This window comes from Arvicola amphibius, chromosome 12 (assembly GCF_903992535.2).
Source record: "Arvicola amphibius chromosome 12, mArvAmp1.2, whole genome shotgun sequence".
Classification (NCBI taxonomy): domain Eukaryota; kingdom Metazoa; phylum Chordata; class Mammalia; order Rodentia; family Cricetidae; genus Arvicola; species Arvicola amphibius.
The window spans coordinates 10,341,790-10,348,182 of NC_052058.2; the positions used below are offsets into that span (position 1 = coordinate 10,341,790).

Consider the following 6,393-nt stretch of genomic DNA (forward strand, 5'->3'; position numbering starts at 1 on the left):
GCAGTTCAGGAATCATGAAAATGCTACCCCTTTCTCGACTCCATTCATTCAGTTAATCAGTATGCTTCTACCCAGCCTTGCCCATTCCTGCTTCCCATTTGGTCATAAAATACCAATGGGGCTGCCCTGCCAGACTGTCAGGGGTATCCCTGGTTTCTCTGGGGAGCTTCATAAAAGGAATAAGGAACCAGGAGTGGTGGCACACGCCTTTAATCGCAGCACTCCGGAGGCAGAGGCAGGCGAATCTCTTGAGTTCGAGACCAGTCTGGTTTACAAAGACAGTCAGGGGGGTACACAGAGAAACCCTGTCTTGAAAAAAAAACAAAACATCATTGACAACAAAAAGGGAATAAGAAATGAAGGCAAATGATCCTCTAGGGTTAGATGTGCGCTTTTTTGGCTGAGAAGGGGGGAGGGTATTGAAAGCTGGTGCTTCATCAAACATCTCTTAAATATGACTTAAAGAAGAAAATCAGCATGTCAAGATGACTGATCATGACACTAAGGTAGAAAATACTATTCTGACACTGATTGCATCAGGCCAGCTTGAGTCCTGAATCCTGTAGACACAAGCTGAACCCTCAGTTATAGACAGGAATGAGAAGTCATTGGAAGACCTTCCCTTGAAGGTTCTAAACAGCTCCCTTTGCAAAACCTACTATTAAGCCTCCCCGAAGCATTGTTCTTTTCCTTCCTTCCTTCCTTCCTTCCTTCCTTCCTTCCTTCCTTCCTTCCTTCCTTCCTTCCTCCCTCCCTCCCTCCCTCCCTCCCTCCCTTATTTCTTCCTTCCTTTCTTTCTGACTTATTGTTTTTATTTTATGTGTTTGAGTATTTTTTTTTTTGCCTGCATGCCTGAATGCACACTGCATACATGCAGTACCTTCCGAGACCACACGGGGGTATTGCATGCCACGGAGTTGGAGTTACACATGGTTCTGAGCTACCATGTGGCACAGCTTTAATGGTGTATATTTATGTGAAAAAGGAAATGACATCTTTTGACTACTGTATGGGATGAAAACCCGTAGACCATGCCGCACAACCAAAGATAGACTTGAGAGTCTCTATTAAGCCAGCCTGCGACTGCCTAGGAGAAAGACTTCTCACAGAGCAGCCCTGAATGCGTGTTCTAGGAGATTTCAGAGACAAGAGACACAGATAAACTACATCCTGGTTGGCAGTTGCAGGGGAAGCAAGCAAGAAATCTATCAGGAGCCAAGAATATGCAGTGAGCTGGGTCATTGTTTCCCTGGGTTTCTAGAACGAGGTAGAGTGCTTTTCTGCAGGACTTTTCAGGGCAGAGGGTAGAAACCAAAGATGGTTGAGATAGCGTGGAGAAAACTTTACCCTGTTACAGCCAGTTGTTGTGATGCTGCGTGTATCCATACTTCTAACCGTACTTTATTGTTTTCTGAGACAGGGTCGCCGTGTAGTCCTGGCTGTCCTGGAGCTCACTCTGTAGACCAGGCTGGCCTCAACCTCAGAGATCATCCTCTGCCTCCTGAGTGCTGGGACTGAAGGCCGCTATGTCTGACCCTGTGCATTTTGTAAAAGTCCACAGGAGAGCTTGAGAGGTGGCCCAGTGAGAAACCGCGCCTGCCGTCAAGTCTGCTGTCCCTTAGTTCAGCTCCCTAGATCCCCATGGTGGAGGGGTAGAGCTGCGTCTTCCAAGCTGCCCTCTGACCTCCACATGTATGCCACACCCCCATCAATAAATGCAATGTAAAACATTTAAAAATAGCCAGATGTGATCGCTTACGCCTTTAATCATAGCACTTGGAAGGCAGAGACAGGTGGGTCTCCGTGAGTTTGAGGCTAGTGTGGGGTCTATATAGTGAGTTCTAGTACAGCCAGTACTACACAGTAAGGGAGGCCCTGTTTCAAATAAAGAGGAAAGAAAAAGTTAAAATCCTTGTGATTCAAAATTGATGTATCTTATAATTGCTCTGCCTTGGAGTTGGTGAAATATAGAAGATACTAGAGAGGAAATGGCAGATCTGACTAGACCTTGTCCTGCTGTTCCAGCTCTGGGTGACTGAGCCCAATGACATCCAAGTGATGTTTACAGTTAGAAGTCCTCCTACCCACTCAGATGCAGTGGATAACCATGACATCCTTCTGTAGTTCACTTGGGCAACTTCCCATTCGCTGAGCTTTCCAGGAGGCCTTGAGATTTTTTTATTTAATTTCTTTTTTTTTAAATATGTATATGGTGTTCTGCCTGCATTGTATCCCTGCAGGTCAGAAGAGGGCATCAGATCTCATTACAGATGGTTTTGAGTCACCATGTGGTTGTTGGGAATTGAACTCAGGACCTCTCAAAGGGCAGTCAGTGCTCTTAACCTCTGAGCCATCTTTCCAGCCCCCGAGGGCTTGAGTTTTAAAGGCCCTAAGAGCCTCTCACCTCCCTGCTAGGGCCCGTGAGGAAATGACAGTAGACAATAGATAAGCTGTCAAGCCTGCTCCTCACCCAGGGTCCTGTTGTATTTTACGTGTGAAGAAGTAACTCAGTGCCCAGGCACCAGATTGTGTTCAGGGGCTCAGGGAAAGAACAGCTTTTTCAGTGGGATGATGTAACAAAGTCTGAGAGCAGAATGCAGCCTGACCTTGCTGAGGAAGGCCAGAAGGATCAGGGCATGGTCCAGGGACCCGCGGGATGGAAGCTGGAAGACCCACTTTGGAGGGACAGGCACCAAAGCTAGTTCCGTTATTTATTTACTTAAAAATTGAGGGGGGGGGCTGTGCACAGGTTTTTTTGTGTAGCCCAGGCTGGCCCACCCCTGCCTCAGCCTCCTGAATGCTGGAGTGACTGGAATGTGCTACTGTGTGTGGCTTTACTTAAAATTTAAACATACAAGTTTGTGTTCCATTCTAGTGGCAATACATGTTCACCGTGGTAAGTTCAGGAAAGACCAGAGAATTCGAAAGATGGAAATCACCTGCTTCTACATTTGTTGCAGATAGAAGTTTTGTTTGTTTCTGTAGCTGTGACACATGTATTTTATAGCCCACCACTGTATGCAAATTTACTGTTGATGACTTAATAATATTCTGTTGAAATGAATGATACTCCTTAAACGTTTTTAACAGTATTTGCTGCTCGGACTATACCCAACTATGTTATAAACAGCAACACAGTGAATCTCTCTGTAGGCCAGAGCATTTCAAAACTAGAAGATTTTCAGTAACGTAGGTTTATAAAAGAATTGGCATCTTGACAGTTGTTTGTGTAGGAGTTGTTTTTCTTTTGTGCTTTACATTCCATTTCTTGGTGCTCCAACAAAATACATAAGGAGAGGTTTGGTTAGCTCACTGGTTCCCAAAGCTTGCAGTCCAAGATTAGATGGACCCTTCAGTTTGGTCTCTGGTAAGGCTCCCTTGGGTGTTTCACAGTGTGGTTGACGGTATCATGGTACAGAGAGCTCTTGTGGTAAGACCGGAAGACAGAGTGGAGAGGGCCAAACTTGCTCTTTTAAAACAAATATCTCTTTTTCTTTGTGTCTGTCTGTCTGTCTGTCTGTCTGTCTGTCCTAGAACTAGCTCTGTAGACCAGGATGGCCTCGAACTCACAGAGATCCGCCTCCCTCTGCCTCCCAAGTGCTGGGATTAAAGGTGTGCACCACCACTGCCTGGCAAAACAAATATCTCTTAAGGGAACTAACAGGGTGTCATGGTCACTGCTCTATTGCTGTGAAGAGACACCATGACCAAGGCAACTCTTATAAAGAAAGCTTTTAGTTTGGGGCTTGCTTAGAGATTCGGAGGCTTGGTTCATTATCATCATGGCAGTGAGCACGGTGGCGGCAGATGCGGTGCTAGGAAAGCAGCTGAGAGCCACATCCTGGTCTACAGCAGAGGAAGGACCTGGTGTGGACTTTTGAGACCCCAAGGCCACCCCACTGATCCTTCCTCCAACAAGGCCACACCTTTTAACTTAGCTGATCCTGCCTGCTGACTAAGCGCTCAAGCATGTGAGCCTCTGGGGCCAGTTACTCAGATCACCATACTGAGTATCTTAGTTGAGTCTCTATTGCTGTGATAAACACCCTGATCAAAAACAAATTAGGGAGGAAAGGATTTGTTTTGCTTGCACTTAGAAGTAACAAACAGTCCATCACTGAAGGAGATTGACAAGGCACCAGACTTGCCCATAGGCCTGTCTATTGGCAGCAGCTTCTCAGCTGAGGTTTCCTCCTCCCAGATGACTCTAGCCTGTGTCAAATCAGCACAAACTAGCCAGCACACTGGGCTCCACAAGATCTGTCTTAATCCTTCTCTGAGGCACAGCCTAGGTGACCTAATGAACCCTCACGAGGTCCCACCTTTTAGGAGTCACGTGAGCCTTTGTAGGGCACAGTCTGGCCACAGTCAACAGCATCAGGTAAGAAAGAACTTTTCTTAGGATTCTGACGGGAATCTATTCTCTGGCTGTTTTCTCTGATGGTAGTTTTTGCAGGTTATCACTTAAATTCCCTGTACTTTAACCTCAGTAAGCAACTGTTTTGTCCAAGTTTGCGTTATGGATGACCAACAGTCTGAGTAACAAAATAATAGAGATCTTATCATTTATTCAGTTTCCAGGTCCTAGGAGATACTTCTGCGAGTCCTTATTGCCAGCCACGACTGTCTTCCTGGAAATGAACCTCCCTTTTTCCTCCAGAGCTTCGTACAACCTGAGTTAATTCAAGAAAGTACCAGAGGCCCTTTGGGAATGTGAGGGTGTATAAATTTTAGATAATGATTGTAGATGGAACGGTGGGGCTGCATCCCGCCACCCGGCTTGCTTTACCCAAAATAATTACATGGAAACTGTATTCATTTAAACACTGCCTGGCCCATTAGTTTCAGCCTCTTATTGGCTAATTCTCACATCTTGCTTTAACCCATATTTAGTAATCTGTGTAGCACCATGAGGGGTAGCTTATCAGGAGAGATCTTAACCTGCATCTGACTCAGAGAGGAGAGGCATGGCGACTCATTCACTTTCCTTCTTCCCAGCATTCTGTTCTGTCTACTCCGCCGACCTAATTTTCTGTCCTATCAAAGGGGCCAAGGCAGTTTCTTTATTAACCAGTGAAAGTAACACATAAACAGATAACCCTCCTCCATCAAATGATGTTTTTTGAAAAGATAAAATTGTGTGTACAATTATTCTGAATGTTGTTCCCACTCTTACCTTTTTCTAATGACTGCCTCTAACATTGCTGAGTAAAGGAAGTTTAGAGTCAGCTTAAAAGCTGCCACAGTCTCTTAAAGGTTTATACTTTCTGCAGATATATTGTCCGAGAGCAGTGGGACAATGAGCCCTCATGTCCTGAATGTCTGTGTGCTAACATGCTCACAGACATCTGTTCGTGACCTGGCTGTTGAGCCCTGCTGAGTTTTGATTTGTGACTGTCTTTGCCTTACTGTTATAGAGCCGGGGTTGTGCTTAAATATAGAAATTATCTCATAGATCCTGGGATTATTTTCTTCATAGATTGTGCCTTTATATTTCATTCTGATTTTATTAAGACATAAAATTTATCTCTAATTGTCAATTCCTCTTAATTCCACAAGAAAATAGAATTTAAAAGAATAGATTCTTCAGAAGTAGGAATGAGCAGGAGAAATCATGAACACATTTTTTCAATGTTCATATCTATTTTTCATAATAAAAAAAGAACTAGCTTGCTGAAACAAGTAAAGTAACATGTGAGTTCACCCACGTAAAACCGTGTGGTTTCTCTGTCTCTGAGACGTGTGAGCTTCTGCCTGCTTCATCTGTGACATTTACTCCTCATTTTACAGAGTCATTGTCACGCATCTTCCCTGGGTTCCAAACACGACCTCTTGCCGCTGGTGTGTACTGCATGAACATGACTGTCTAAGCCAGTGGGTTGCAACCCTTTAAGGGGTCAAACGACCCTTTCACAGGGGTCACATCAGATATCCTGAATAGCAGATATTTATTTACATTATAAATTATGGTTATATGAAGTAGCAACAAAGTAATTTTATAGTTGGGAGTCACCACAACATGAGGAACTGTATTAAAGGGTCACAGCATTAGAAAGGTTATAGACATCCAAAAGACATCTAATAGTTGACAGGAGACAGTTGTACTTCCTTCTGCCTTTTCCTCTGCTGGGTTCTGGGCCTCAGTTTAGCCCCTCACCTTTGGCTGTGATAGGCAAGCCCTATCTTGGGAAAATTTTGGAAATGATCCCCCTGCCCCACACCCGAGACAGGCTTTTTCTTTCTGTAGCTTTGGAGCTTGTCTTGGAACTTGCACTGTAGATCAGGGTGGCCTAGAACTCACAGAGATCCACCAGCCTCCCAAGTGCTGGGACTAAAGGCATGCACCACCACCGCCCAGCCTGGAAATGATAAATTGTTTTAAGTCAGCCATTA

General features: G+C 44.7%; 1 protein-coding gene across 4 annotated transcripts in view; it reads left to right on the forward strand.

Moving 5' to 3' along the window:
• The window catches only part of LOC119827270 (mitochondrial amidoxime reducing component 2), a 35,781-nt gene extending 30,957 nt beyond the window's left edge, over positions 1-4,824 (forward strand). For 3 of the 4 annotated variants that reach the window (XM_038348754.2, XM_038348752.2, XM_038348755.2), the window contains exon 8: positions 4,575-4,824. The gene's annotated coding sequence lies outside the window, so the exon portion shown is untranslated. Of the gene's footprint in view, positions 1-1,420; positions 1,741-4,574 lie in introns of those variants that run through there. The other variant, XM_038348753.1, reaches the window with a different exon arrangement.
• Positions 4,825-6,393: the final 1,569 nt, after the last annotated feature.